This window comes from Giraffa tippelskirchi, chromosome 9 (assembly GCF_054371585.1).
Source record: "Giraffa tippelskirchi isolate mGirTip1 chromosome 9, T2T-mGirTip1v1.2.pri, whole genome shotgun sequence".
Classification (NCBI taxonomy): Eukaryota; Metazoa; Chordata; class Mammalia; order Artiodactyla; family Giraffidae; genus Giraffa; species Giraffa tippelskirchi.
The window spans coordinates 115,267,003-115,282,959 of record NC_137283.1 but is presented as its reverse complement, the minus strand read 5'-3'; the positions used below and the strand labels follow the sequence as shown (position 1 = coordinate 115,282,959).

The following is a 15,957-nucleotide window of genomic DNA, read 5'->3' as shown; positions in this document are numbered from 1 at the left end:
GAAAACTTATGTGTGTGTGTAATTGTTGAAATGATGAACAATAGAACTCTGATATCTAAGTATTTGACTGTATTATAGTATCAAATATGTAACCTTTAGAATCTTAAGTGCCTTTCAAAGGCACCATTCCATCAAATGATAATCCAACAGAAAGAACGAGAAAACTTATGTGTGTGTGTAATTGTTGAAATGATGAACAACAGAACTCTGATATCTAAGTATTTGACTGTATTATAGTATCAAATATGTAACCTTTAGAATCTTAAGTGCCTTTCATAGGCATCATTCTATCAAATGATAATCCAACAGAAAGAACAAGAAAACTGGATGTGTGTGTGTGTAATTGTTGAAATGATGAACAACAGAACCCTGATATTTAATAGATGCTCTGCAAACATCTAGTTAACTATTTCCCCTTATGATAACCATCCAGAACAGGGTGAAGAATGATCAAAAGGAAAGACTGAGGATGACTGTCTGTATCAATAGGACGTCAATAATATTTTAGACCAATGATGTCAATCTGAATTAGTTGTCTGTTCTAAGAAAATTTTGCTTTGGAGAGATACAACCATAAACCAATAAACAATTTTAGTGTTTGCTTCAGGAATTTCCTATATAGATCAATTTATTGGAAACAATATGCTCACCTGGGGAAACTGCTCCTAATCAAACAGGCGTTTACTTTCCAATAGTCTCTCCAAGACCCTTTCTTGGCTATGTCTACCAACTTAAGCGATTATATCACAAATTTTTATTGAACCTTAATTAGTTCCCTGCCTTGAAAGATTCATCTTCACCCAGTTGAGCTCAAATTCCAAAGTATTATAGATATTGCACTTCTGACATGTTGTTTTTCTGAGATACTGCTAACACTCTGTCAAAGTGGTATTCTACCTTAGTGCAATGAGTCCAGGTGAACCTAGCTTGGCTATTAACAGGTTGTTTAGTAATATTTTGGGAAGTTCAGAAAGATATTATATGAATACCTTTTGAAAAAAATTAAATTTCTCTTTCTTGTAAAGTTTTAGATTTCATGTTTCTGTTAAGGAGATCAAGAGTTTGGAAAACTAACTTTTTAAAGATTGAAAGAAATTATTGACTTAAATTTTTTTCTTTTAAAATGTGTCTCCAATCTAAGTATATTGTGGAAGTCTAATATACCAGAGCTGTTGGTCCATGAGGATTAATTAGAATTCTTTTCAGGAGATAAGAAGTTATATCCATACATTAATTTTTTTGAAGGATTAATTGAGGTGAAAAAAACAAGCATCAATTGGTGCTCCTTCTTCAATGGCAAATATTTCCAAATCAAAAATAAGAAAAAATAGACAAGCTATTATTGACCATATGAAGAGAGAGAGGTGCTGAGAGTGAAATGAAAATAACTTTAATAACACTAATATAGGACATTTAAAATAAAGATAACATTTGGAAAGGGTTTGATTGAGATAACAATTGTTAAGATTAGTCTTGTATCTATCAAACTGAGTACTGATTTTGTGTATTTATATATTGTGCTGACAGAAAATGAATTGATGAAACTTAGAAATTTGGAAACTAGAATAGGAGGAAAAGGAGGACAGTCAGTTGACCTAAATTTCAGTTAAAAATCACTACCAGTTATGAAAGGACTGTTTAGATTTCAAGAGAAAAATAAGAAATTCAGATACTCAAAGTAATATTGTAATTGACTTTCATTCCAAAGAATATGGATTAGTTGTATCGTACTTTTCCTTATTTGAAGTAGGAGTTATATAAATTTACTCTTTTTACTCTATCTTGAGCCATTCCAAATACTTCAACTATGTTGGAAAAGAAAATGATTCAGAAGAATTCTGATTAAAGAAGCCTAGTGCTCTGGATGTTTTAGAACACATTAGCAAAGCTATTTATTAAAAAGGAATATGAAAACAAGCAAACAAAGGAATATAAATTTGGCTATTAAATATAAATTTGGCTAATCACTTAGTAGTGATTTTCACTTTAGTGCAATTGTACTTACGTGCTTCCTAAAAGCTTATTGTGCATCACCACTACATCCTCCTTTTATGAACAATAACTCCCAAAATCTGTGAGACAGAGGGACAAAAACATTGTATTTCACTTTTAATGAAATGATAATCTTTGAAGTCAAGTAACTTGGTCAGTATTATACACAATAGACATGCTTTGCAAATCCCCCAATGTCTTTTCTTCATTCTTGATATATGTTATCAATGAGAATATTATACAACCAGAACACAAAACTCCTCTTTATAGACATCATATTTTAAGGACTGTGAGTAGAATCACAAATCAGTGACATCACAAACTGACAGTATTTCCTCAGTAGAAAACATCTCTATTTCCCATGAGTATGAAGAATCACACTTTTCATGTTTCAGTACTTAAGATTACTTTAGATAACCAGAGGTCCAAGCTTTGCTGTGGCCAGTGTAAGAAAGCATATTTTCCCACAACAATATTGAGTCTTCCTTTAAACCACTCAGACCAGTGAATAACATTTACTGATTGGTTTAGGCCTGGATAATTTGGCCAGTGACTGTGGGAAAAAGATGGATTTTTCTCTGATTGCCTGGGGCCTGGTTCATTCCTGGAACTTGGGATATTATCTTCCAATGTATAGCAGGAATAGATGTTGGAAGGATAATCACAATGTAATACTGCCTGCCTCCAAACTTATGTTTATGCTGCTTTTCTGAAATTGGATGGATTCTTCCCTTCTTTCTGCTTATTGAAATACTTCTCATCTTGGAGGATAAGGTCAAGACTTACTTTCTTGCTACAAGATATCATCCTTGACTACTGCATCCCCATTCTCATCCTTCTCTGTTTAACAAGATATATTTTTTAATGAGTTGGGAGTATGAATAAATAACAAAGCATATCCTCATTTACCAGTCTGTGCTTGTTTCATGCAGATCTCTTTTGTCTTCCAAGCCAGATTGTACACTTTTACTGGCAGGAATTTTGCCCTCTATTTTTCCTGTACCTCACAGAATTGGGCTCAGAGTATAAACAGCAGATTAGTATTAGCTAATTCTTACTGATCCAAAACAGCATTATTTATTTTTGTTATGTTCTTGGTCATTAACATTTTAAAAACTACTTTTAGAGATTGTATTTAGCTTTATCTCAGAATGGTGTAAATTTTAGTAAAAAAAACCCCGAACCCCTAAACTTTTAAAATTTCAATTTAATCTCACAGTAGTCTTAGCTTCTTATGTCTCATGTTAAGTAAATAAATGATATAGTAGAAAGAAGGCAATATACAGAAATTATTTTAACTGGAAAGAGATTCTCAGCCCTGTGGGAACTGTTATCCAGACTCTCTTGGGTGCTTAATAAATATTTGGTCTTATTACCCTCTAGTTCATGTTTGCTTATTCATTGGAAAATTAAAATAAATACCCTAATTTTCATAATGATTTTATCATACATCAATCTTCTTTGTAACTCCTCTGAGAAAGGATGGTCAGTGAGGCATTCTATAAAGAAAGGTTAAAGGTTTTATGACTTTAATCTGCATAACAAACTCATAATTCCAAATGCTAATGGTTTTCTCAGGCTCCTTCTCATGGCTGTATTGTTTTATTTATTTTGCTTAATGCAGTTACTAAATAAATTATAAGTTACTATCAGCCTCCTCTAAAATATGGTTATTTGAATCATAGCAAAATGATAGATATGCTGTGAAGTAGACAGTTCTTTAGAGTATGGATCCTGGAGCCACACAATCTGTTTTTGATTCTTAACTGAATGACTTTCAATACTAGTTGAATGACATTGGACAAGTTACATAATTTCTCTGTGCCTCAATTTTCTCATTTGTAAAGTGGTGATTCTAATACTATTTATATTATAGGATTGTCGTGAAGCTTAAATTCGTTTCTCCATGTGGGTTGTATACAAAATGCCATCACAGAATTAGAGATGGTAAAATCTACTTTTTATTGAAAGGTGATTGCTTTTAATACCACTTAAATTAGTTTAAGTAAGCTATCTAATTTATTATAAAAATACAAGGGCATCTTTTTCAAACCCAAAAGAGCAAATGCAGCTGTCAGTCACTTGGTCTGGAAGCAGGATTGGGAAAGTAACAGAAATCAAGGCAGTATCTGTGTCTCTTTTTTTCTCTTTCAGTCTTGTGGGCTGTAAGGGATCTCTGCTAAGATCTCTGTCTGTCTGTCTGTCTGCTTCATGATTCTGTTTGCATGTAGACTTCCTATGCTCCACTCTCTCATAACTAATGTAGTTACCCTCACCTTGGCTTTGCACCCTGCATCAGATCAAGTGCCCAACAGAGACTGACAAGAGTCCTTGAACCTATGTTTTTTAATTTAATCTTTTCAAATTTATTTTTAAATTTCAGAATAGTTATTTCACAATGTGTTATTTCTGCTGTACAACAACATGAATCAGCTATAGGTATACATATATCCCTCCCTCTGAGCCTCCCATCCACCCCTTTCTCCTTCTCTTCCCTCCAGGTCATCACAGAGCACCAGGTTGAGTTCCCTGTGCTATACAGCAGCTTCCCACTAGCTATCTATTTTACACATGGTAGTGTATATATGTCAGCGCTACTTCTCAGTTTGCCCCACCGTCGCCTTTCCTCCCTGTGTCCACAAGTCTGTTGAGCCTATTTATTGAAAGCAATGCTACTTGGTTCAGCTCAGATCAGGTGACCATCCTCATCTAGTCAGCTAGTCCAAGGGGGAGATGCCACCCTGCCCACTTAGTAAGGGGTGTGCGACCCACATTTCTTAAAACAGGCACTCACTGATGGGGAAATTGACTAGCAAGCGCCTGATGGATCTGTTTTGGAGATGAGCTTGAAAATTTAGCAAAACCATTGTAAAGTCAAAGTAGAGAACATCAATCTCCTAATCAATTTAGTTTGAATGACATACTTCTCCACTGATTACATTTCATAATGACAGAAGTTTTTGTTCAAATCATAGAAACTTTGAACATAAATTTAAGACTGTGCTTTTATCATCATGATTATGACCTTATACTAATCTTGTGTTTCACTCTGGAGAGCTTTACAAAATGATACACTTAGAAAATATTTCATCTAACTCATGGTGAGTAAGAACATTGAAAAATGCCATGACAAATTAAAACCACATAGGTAATTTAATTAGATACTATCAATTACCTAAATGGGGGTTAGCCAACACTCTGAAAAGGAAAAAACTGAAGACAATGAGAATATACTATAATATACCCCTGCTTCCTTTGTGATCTGAAACAAGATATCGCAGCATTTGTAACTTACAGTTACAAATCAAGGCAACAAACTGTAATATAAAATTATTTCCTGTCTTCTTTCTTTGACAAATGGATCTTCATAATATTTTGGGAAGCTAAATCTGAAGTTAGAAATTTCAGGCTCCAGGAAGTTCTATACTCCAATGAGATGACCCACCTCTTTCTCTTCTTACCTTTGGCTCTTTGAGGGACTTAACCCACATATACGGTTAAGTTGATCCATTATCCAAGCTTTTAGCACACCTTCTACAATCAGCTAACCCTTGGCCACTTCTCAGTGTATGGTGTGCACACCTGCAGGACAGTCTATCCTCAAGAGGATGGAGCTGAGGAGGAGACATTTGCAGGATTCAGATCAGAGGCCCCCCTTTCCTGTACCTAAAGACGATTCTGCGTGTTGAAAGAGAAGAGCAGATTAGTGGAAAATCATCATATTTCTTATATCCCTGAGACTCTTGCAGTCAGGTGTAAATATCCTCTGTGTAGTAAACCTGAAAATTTTCATTGGTCATTTGTGTGTGTCCTGGAGGGCTTCCGAGGTGGTGCCAGTGGTAAGGAACCTGCTGGCCAATGCAGGAGAGGTAAGAGAAGTGGGTTTGATTCCTGGGTTGGGAAAATACCCTGGAGAAGGAAATGACAACCCACTTCAGTATTCTTGCCTAGAGAATCCCATGAACAGAGCAGCCTGGTGGGCTACAGTCCATAGGGTTGCAAAGACTGGAACATGACTGAAGCGCCTTAGCACACACACATGCAGTATGTCCTGGAGGAGGCACATTTGCATTGTATCTGCTACAAATGAACGTTTGTGTACTCTCAAAATCCTAATGCCCAATGTAGTGATGCTAGGAGGTGAGGACTTTGGGAGGTGATTAGGTTATGAGTGCAACTCTGATGAATGGGATTAGTGCCCTTATAAAAGAGACCAGAGAGCTTCCTCATTTCTTGATGTATGTGGACACAGTGAAAAGATGTCTGTGAACCAGGAAGCAGAAAAATACCAGACTCTGAATCTGCTGGCACCTTGATTTTGGACTTCCAGCCTCCAGAACTGTGAAAAATATGTTTCTGTTGTTTATAAGCAACTCAGTCAATGGTGGGGGTTTTTTGGTTGTTTGTTTTGTTTTTGTTTTTTGTCATGGGGTCGCCAAAAGTTCAACATGGCTGAGCAAATTGCACACACTTGGGAAACCCCAAGGACAGAGGAGCCTGGAGGGCTATAGCCCATGGCATTGCAAAGAGCTGGACATGACTGAGCGACTAAACAATGACAAATATAAAGATAGGTAGATAGATCTATTGGTTTTGTTTTTCTGGAGAAGCCTAATAACACAGTCTCATCATTCTTCACTCAGGTGGCAGCCCAGTAGTGGACACACAAGCCTCTGCAAGTCAACAAATGCTCAGCTAGTGAACAAGATGCTAGAAGTAAGAAAAATCACTTTCAACAGCCTATTCCTTCTGTTATTAATTTGATTTTCACAATGAGTATTGAGTTGGATGGTATTATTTCCTCCACTTAACAAATGAGTAAATGAACTCTCAGAAACTAAGGAACCAACCCCAATCTATATATACAGTTAAAGGTTGATTCTGGAGCAGAGTCCTTTCTTTTGATATATTTCCAGATTTAAGACTCAACTATTTATACCAAATTATAAAACTTGAAAGTCGATTTACCTCTGGAATCAATGAACCTGTATGTATCCTGAATATTTAAGACTTCAACAAACACAAGAAAAATCAACTCTGAATAAGTAATTAATTTAGTTTTTTATTTTTAAAAGTCCTTTCAAGAAGTTGTTAGGGAGGAAAAAAAAATAACCTAATTCAATACCTATTTCTATATGTTTCCCACTTACTTTGTAGAGTTTTGACAGAACTGTCTTTTCTATTGTGACATAAACACTCCCTCCACAGTCACTAAGGTATTAAGAAAACCTCATTTATTTTTCCAGGGTCCATTAACAAGTTCATATTTTATTTGTCTTCCATCTTCATTTTCAGCTGTGCCTTGCTAATAAGAAAAAGCTAAAAATTTTTTTCTAGCAATCAAAATCCATTCACAATACTGATTTCCAATTATTTAAAGAATGAATTGCATTTTTGCAATTTTGGCTGGTTTAAAAAGTGGATTCAGTAAATATCTTGCCTGGAAAAAGAGATAATAGGTTCATCATGGATATTGTCCCTTAAGTCAGTGTTATACAACAGTAGTTTGTTTAATCCTTTCCTTTCCCTTGCCCCCGGTAATGACATTTCATTAACATTTTAACTTCTGTGGGAAAAAAAAATTCAGTTTGGAGCCATAATAACCTACCTAGGGTATATTTTACCTGAATCTGCATTTAAAAAAAGGAAGACTCTAACCAGTTCTAATATTAGTTTTAATTTTGAATTCTTAGCAGTGTCTATTGACCCAACAAAATTTTGAATACTGAGTTTGAGTCATATTTATGCCATGAATAAAGACCAAACCCTGGCTGCCTGGACTAAGGGTACAAATGAAGCAGATTGGTATATCAGGTTTTATTCTGCTTGTGTTGTGAAGGATATCCTTCAGACACAACCTTGATCACAGGTGTTTCTCAAACCACTCCTATTTAGAGAATTTACCATGTAACACTCCCATTTTCTCTCTGCCAGGTAGGGAAGGTACATGCCTCTGTTATGTATAGCCTTACTGGGCATCAGTCCTCCAGGATTTCAAAATAAAAAAAAATATAAACTAATGGTCTTTTAGAAAGCTTTTTGGAGACTTACTAATATTCTTTAGAATTAGCTTAAAATGCACTTATGAAGTAGCTGTATTAAGCATCAATGATATCACAATTTCAACACATATACCTTTAGCTCTGCCCCCTTAATGAGGACAGCTGCCTGCCCTCATAGGACAATGACCATTTGTCCTGCTGCCTTTCCTGCTTTTCCTCACTCTTTCACCTCTTTCCTCTTCCCATTTCTTCTCATGTCAGGTGATTCAGTCTTTATTCAATACTCAGTTCAGTAAGTGGGCTTTGCTTCCCTGGATCTGGATGGACACGTGTGTGTTTCCCCATTTCTCTTGCAACGGCTCTGATTGTTAGCTTTCTCTTTCTGCTCCATTTTTTTCTCACCTTTATTCTTGATACTGAATGATTTATGGTCTCCTATGATGCTATGCCCACTGCTGCTCCTTCTCTCTGTGCTCACCCATCTAGGGCTGCTTTCCCGGGCTCACCCCTCACCGAGCCGTCTGTACAGACCTCTCCTGAGCTCTCTGGCTTCCTCTCTGTGTTGTTTGTTTGCTTGCTTGCTCTATTGCTTCAGTGGTGCCCGATTCTTTGAGTCGTGCCCATGGACTGTATGTGAGCCCAAAGATCACATCTTTTGGGGCCACTGGCCTGTAAGGAAAGGGCTCTTATCACCAGTTTCATAAAGAGAATGTTCTTATTGATTTCTCAATATTACTTCACCTTCCCAATGTGCTTTAGGTAGGGATGCAAATCAGTCAGCAGATGGTCACATCACTCTGGATACTAGTCCAGTCCAGATAATGAATGGTATTATCCTATAGTCTTTGAGCCATATTTTCCTTATTGTCTGAGTGGCAGGAAAAACTGTTTTCTCCATTTATAAAACTAAACATTGTATAGAGAATATTCTGATTGGCAAGATATTCCCTTCAACCAAAAGAATTCTTTATAATGCTTTCTAGTCTTCTTCCATTGTAGCTATGAAGCAAGATTAAGGGGTTATCTTCCAGAACTTTTAACTTTTCAATTACTTATTGCCCACTGCATGCAAATTGCTTAATTTCTGGAATTATTGTGAGGTTTCTGTAAGATTGCTGCTGCTGCTGCTACGTCGTGTCAGTCGTGTCCGACTCTGTGTGACCCCATAGACGGCAGCCCACCAGGCTCCTCCATCCCTGGTATTCTCCAGGCAAGAACACTGGAGTGGGTTGCCATTTCCTTCTTCAATGTATGAAAGTGAAAAGTGAAAGTGAAGTCGCTCAGTCGAGTCCGACTCTTCACCACCCCATGGACTGCAGCCCACCAGGCTCCTCCATCCATGGGATTTTCCAGGCAAGAGGACTGGAGTGGGTTGCCATTGCTTTCTCTGTAAGGTTCCGTGTGTGTGAAACTCAAACAAAATGGAATCATCAATGACCAGTAATGACCATAATGTGTTTGATTCATTCATTCAGTAAAGATATGTACTATTTTAGATGCTGAGTTTACCGCAGTGAATAAATTAGACAAACTCTTTGCCTTCACGTAGTTTGCATGCTAGTTGGGGGGCGGGAGCAGGCAATAAATAAGTTAATAAACACTATAATGTCAAGTGGTAAAAATATGTAATAGAAAGAAGAAATTAAGATTTTTTCTTAATCAAAATATATACTATATTGAGGTCAGAGTTTCTTTTTGCAACCTGATTATCTTATACAGTCTCTAAGGGCTTTGCCTAAGACATGAACATTGTTTTTTTCATCTGATTTGTAATGGAATTTTTAGAGCATAAACTTTGTGCTAAAATATAACACACAGAGGAAAAGTGCCCACATCATAAGTGTACAGATCAGTGAACTTTTTTCATTAGTGGTTATACTACTACTACTCAGGTCAAGAAAGAACATTACCAACAGCCCAGAATCCTCCTTTATATTCTTTGCAATCCCTACCATCTCTCTCAAAGGCAACTGGTATCTTGACATCTTTGCCACTAACTAATTCTATATGTGTTTAAACTTGAAATAAATGAATTTGCATAGTCTATATGCCCTTGTATTTGCTTTCTTTCCTTCATTAAGATTATCAATGTTGCTATATTTCATTTTTTTTACTAACACTATTAATATTATAGTATTTCATTCTTATTCTTATTTAATATTACCTCATCTGAATATACTATTATTTATTAGTCAATTCTGTTAAAAGGCATTTGTGTTGTTTCCTGTTTGGGGGTATTCCAAATACTGTTATAATAAAAATTATTATAAATGCCTTTTGATGAACATATTTTTGCATCTCTGCAGTGTGGAAAGATAGGAGTAGAAGTGCTTGATCCTAAGTTATCCATATATTTAATGTAAAAGCCTATATTGCCAAACAGTAGAAGTACCAATTCCCATTTTTCAAACAGTGTGTAAGACTGAGTTACTCACAATCTCACAAACATTTGGTGCTATTCTTTTAAAATATTAGCCATTATTGTGTTACTGTAGTTGTACCTGGCATTTCCATGATAAATACTGATTTTGATACATCTTCATGTTTATTGTCCACTTGAAAGCTGAGTGCCGAAGAATTGATGCTTTTGAAATGTGATGTTGGAGAAGACTCTTGAGAATCCCTTGGACTGCAAGGAGATCCAACCAGTCCATCCTAAAGGAGATAAGTCCTGGGTGTTCATTGGAAGGACTGATATTGAAGCTGAAACTCCAGTACTTTGGCCACCTTGTGCGAAGAGTTGACTCATCGGAAGGGACCCTAATGCTGGGAGGGATTGGGGGCAGGAGGAGAAGGGGACGACAGAGGATGAGATGGTTGGATGGCATCACTGACTCGATGGACATGGGTTTGGGTAAACCCCGGGAGTTGGTGATGGACAGGGAGGCCTGGCGTGCTGCAATTCAGGGGGTCACAAAGAGTCAGAAATGACTGAGCGACTGAACTGAACTGAACTGAACTGATAGCATCTTTTACAAGGCATCTGTGTAAGTCTTTTGTTCATTTTTTTCAATTGGTTTGTCTATTTTTTCTTACTGATTTGGAAGAACTGTTTTGCTTTCCAGATACAAGTCCTTTGTTGAATATATAAATTGAAAATTTTTACTCTGAGACTTACCTTTTTCACTCTCTTAAAGATGTCTTTTGGAAAAAAAAAGGAAGTTCTTAATTTTAATGTAGTCCAATTGATCAATCTTTTCTTTTAAATTTAATGCCTTTGAGGTGTATAAAATTTTTTTCCATTCTTAATATAGTTTCCTGTTGTCTTGTAGAAGCTTCTTTTTTAAATTTTACCTTTAACCCTGAAATACATCCGGAAGAGCTTTTTTAAAAGGTATGATATAAAATGAAGGTCAAGATTCTCTCTCTTTTTTTCTCATGTAGGTATGCCACAGTCCCAGTATCTTTTATTTGAAAGTATTCTTTCCTTCATACAGGTTCTTGGTCCATCAAGTCCTGGGCTTCCTTGTCAGTGCTGTGTGCTAAGTTGCTTCAGTCATGTCTGACTCTTTGTCCCTCAAGTCCTGGGTTTCCTTGCCAGTGCTGTGTGCTAAGTCACTTCAGTTGTGTCTGACTCTGCAACCCTATGGACTGTAGCCCGCCAGGCTCCTCTATCTATGGAATTCTCCAGGCAAAAATACTGGAGTGGATTGCCATTTCCTCCTCCAGGGGAATCCTCCCAAGCCAGAGATTGAATCTGTCTTGTGTCTCCTGCATTGGCAGGCAGGTTTTTTACAACTAGCACCACCTGAAACTCAAAGTTTTATTCTCCCAGCTTCTTGCAACTACTCAAGCACTATTTATCAGTTAATTTCTGCTGCTCTACTGACCAGATTCACATTTCTTGCTCCAAAATCCCAAAGATTTGAAAAATATCTCAAAGGGGAAAACTATGATCTAATGACATACAATTATTTATCAAAAATAAAACATCAGAGTAATATGTTAATCAAATCTTAGTCCATAAAGGAAGACTGAGCAGCCTAAGAAGGAGACTTAAGCTAAGGAAAGAGTACTACAGGTCATAATTCATATGAGGGACATCAGATTACCATTATTCTACCGATATTAGAATATTAGATTGCTATCAAACAAAACATTAATTGGGAGAGTGAAGCTCAAGAGAAAGAGGATACATGGATACTTATAGCTGATTCACATTGTTGTACAGAAGAAACTAATACAACATTGTAAAGCAATTATCTTCTAATTAAAAAAATCTTACGATAAACCATGATGGAAAAAATTATTTAAAAAAGAATGTGTATATAACGAAATCACTTTGCTATATCACAAGAATTAAGAACCATGTAAATCAACTATACTTCAGTAGAAATAAATAAATAAATGAATAAACATTAATGAAGAGAGTCTGCTTAGGTTATCTTAATAAAACCATGAGATTTAACAGACACTTTTCGATGCCTTTTGTAAGAAACACTTTCTTGCTCTTGAATAAGAGCTATCCATTATGGTTCTTGATTCTATTTCACTTGTTTTCAATGAGAAAAATCACTTTTTTCTGTAGCGAGTTCTCACAGGAAGGCTTGGTTAGATTCCGCTACCTCTGCAAGAAAAGCAAGAAAGCCCCTACTGCAGAGTGTCCTGACACCAATTTTTGAGACCTGCTTTTTCTGACCTGTAAAAAACAGGGTCTTCTGGGTAGCTCAGCTGGTAAAGAATCTGCCTGCAATGCAGGAGACCCTGGTTCGATTCCTGGGTCCGGAAGGTCCCCTGGAGAAGTGATAAGCTACCCACTCCAGTATTCTGCCTGGGAAATCCCACGGACAGAGGACCCTTGTGGGCTATAGTCCATGGGGGTCACAAGAATGTCAGAAACAACTTAGTGATTAAACAACAACAAAAAACAAAAAAGACCTCTGCTCAATGCCAGTAGCACCACTCTGCCAGCAGTGACAATTGAAAGCTCTCCAGACTTGCTGAGTGTGCCCTGGGGGATAAAATCACTTCTAGGTTGTAACTATTGCCTTAAAGAAATTTTAAACTTGTGGGAGACAACTGAGAAGTCAATAGATGCTCTATATAATGCAAAAGTATGGTGAATGGGGAATGCAAACGTTATTGGAAAAACAAAGAAGAGGAATACTTAGCTGAGTTTTAGATCCAGAATGGGTGAAGATATGGTTTTGGTGGAGTCTGAGTTGATTTTGAACTGGAAGTTGGATTTTTGTTCCCTCACAAGTGAGAGTCAGTATGTGTAGCAAGAATTGCATGAGATCTGAAATCAGACTGGGTTCAAACCCCAGCTCCATCACTACTGGCAATGTGAGTTTGGATAATTGAATTTCACCCTGATATTCCCTCAGGGGAAAATCAGAATACCTTCTTCAAAAGTTGTTGTACAAATAGAATTAGGAAACCATGGGGCAAGCTTTGCTCAAGGCCTGCATGCAATAAGCATTCAAGAGATACGGAATATCAGTCCTGTTGTTGTCATCAATGTTGTTAATAGTCTTGCAGAAATTCCCTCAACAGGTTTACTCTAAAAGGATATCAAGTCTCCAGATTTGGAGTTAAACAGTTCCATTTGGAGGGTGTGCCTGGGATGTGCTCAGGTTTCCAGCTGCCTCAGTTTTCCAACAGGGAAGTCATTTGGAAAGGCTCGTTTGCCTCAGACTCCAGCTGAAGATCTTGGCTACAGGGAAGAATCCTGTGAAAGTCACTGGAGTGGTGAGAGATGTCCATTCAAAAATACACACTGTCTTGTTTTTTCACACACTTCTAAAATAGAGAGATACCGGAAGCACTTTAAGAAATATGAAAAGAAGACCTGAATGTTACACTGAAAAAAGAAATTCAGAGATTCAGTGAGTATATATACCAGATGAGACTTAACCATATGAGGTCTTCAAGACCTCTAATCTCTGAGCTGACTAAGTCTACCCCTGTACTCACTTACCCCAAACAAGCCTTCTGAGTATTTCTGGGTTTGTTTTAACTAGAACATAGCCAATTACTCTTTAAAAGACCGAAAGAGATCTATCTTCCTTTTGTGACTCAGATCTATGAATTTCAATGTTTTTATTATATGCAAAGTATCTGGGAAAACTAGGCATTTTATGTCACTGAGTAACATGAAAAATCTATAACCATAAACAAATGACACAGTGGCCTATATCTATAAGGTCTAGATACACATACTGGCGTATCCTTTGGGACTAGTAGATTTCCACAACAAGCTCTTTTATACCCAGGAGCTACCCTCTTTCGTTGTCTGTTTATAGTTCTTAGATAGACTACTCTTTTGCTGCTATCTGTTGTAATAAGTAAAGTAAATGGATTATTTCTAATAAATGGCATGTCTGTATTAAATATGATTGATCTATTATGGAAGTAATCTTTATCAGTTTGCATATGATTTTCATTGGTGACACCTGGCAGTCAATGACCTTGAAAGACTCAACGTTCTTGTAGTAGGTTGCTCCTGTTTATCTCACGGTCTAATTAAGCTTTTGAAAAAGCTACATTATTTTAATGACAGCAGACAGATACATTAATTCAATATTTTAGGTATTAACAATCTTATTCTGTGATTTGACGAACAGGATAGCCCAAAAATAACGCTGGACGATTACAAGGGGCCACATCTAAACTTAGCTTCTATGGTTCCTTTCCTAAGGGAATGATGACTCCCTTTCTCCAGCTGGACGGGCTACAACTTCTTATGAGCTCAAGGTCCTGAGATGTTGGCTTTCCTAGACTACTCTTTTTTTTTAAACTTTTTATTATGCATTGGAGTATAGTCAATTAAGACAATGTTGTGATAGTTTCAGGTGAACAGCAAAGAGTCTCAGCCATACCCATAAATGTATCATTTCTCCCCTGAACTTCCCTCCCATCCAAGTTGCCACATAACATTAAGTTTCACATGCTCTACAGTAGGTCCTTGTTGGTTATCCATTTTAAATATAGCAGTGTGTGTATGTCCGTCCCAAATCCCCTAACTATCCCTTCCCCTCATCCTTCCCCTGGCAACAATAAGTTCATTGTCTAAGTCTGTAAGTCTCTTTCTGTTTTGTAAGTTCATTTGTATTTATTTTTAGATTCCACATATAAAGGATGTCATACGATATTTCTCTTTCTCTTCCTAGACCACTCTTATACATAACTGACAAACTCAGACTCCCTAGATTTAGGTCTGTGCTGTTCAGTACAGTAGCCACCAACCATATAGGGCTGTAAAGCACTTGAAAGGAGGCAAACCTGAACTGAGATTGCTGAAAGTCCAAATTATGCACTGTATTTCAAAGTTTTTGCATGAAAAACAGGTAAAATATCTTAATAATAATTTACTTCCCATTAGTTAAACACTGAAACCATAATATTTTGGATATATCAAGTTTAAAATAGACATTAAAAGTAATGTCATTTATTTTTTAAAATGTGATCACTTGACAGTTTAAATTTTATTTTATTTTATTTTTTTTGACAGTATTCCCCAAATTTTAATGATCTAAAAAGAAATTCAGTTCCAAAGAAGTAGGATGCCAACTCCTCCTAATCTAGAATGTTCTTTGGCTGTCAAATCTAGTGATCAAGGTTACAGTTGAAAATTTTTTTTTCTATTTTTATTTATTTATTTTTTTTACTTTACAATATTGTATTGGTTTTGCCATACATTGACGTGAATCCGCCATGGGTGTACATGTGTTCCCCTTCTGGAACCCCTCTCCCACCTCACTCCCCATCCCATCCCTCTGGGTCATCCTGGTGCACCAGCCCTGAGCACCCTGTATCATGCATCGAACCTAGACTGGTGATTTGTTTCACATATGATAATTTACATGCTTCAATGCCATTCTCCCATATCATCCCGCCCTCGCCCTCTCCCATAGAGTCCAAAAGACTGTTCTATACATCTGTGTCTCTTTTGCTGTCTCACATACAGGGTTATCTTTACCAACTTACTAAATTCCATATATATGCATTAATATACTGTATT

The 15,957-nt window shown here is 36.7% G+C and overlaps 1 long non-coding RNA gene across 2 annotated transcripts in view; it reads left to right on the top strand.

Moving 5' to 3' along the window:
• Positions 1–14,340, top strand: part of LOC145521542 (uncharacterized) — a 29,126-nt gene extending 14,786 nt beyond the window's left edge. The window contains exons 3-5 of one of the 2 annotated variants that reach the window (XR_014065456.1): positions 6,636–6,708; positions 10,558–11,328; positions 11,432–14,340. This is a non-coding gene — a long non-coding RNA (uncharacterized LOC145521542). The remainder of the gene's footprint in view (positions 1–6,635; positions 6,709–10,557; positions 11,329–11,431) is intronic. The other variant, XR_014065455.1, reaches the window with a different exon arrangement.
• Positions 14,341–15,957: the final 1,617 nt, after the last annotated feature.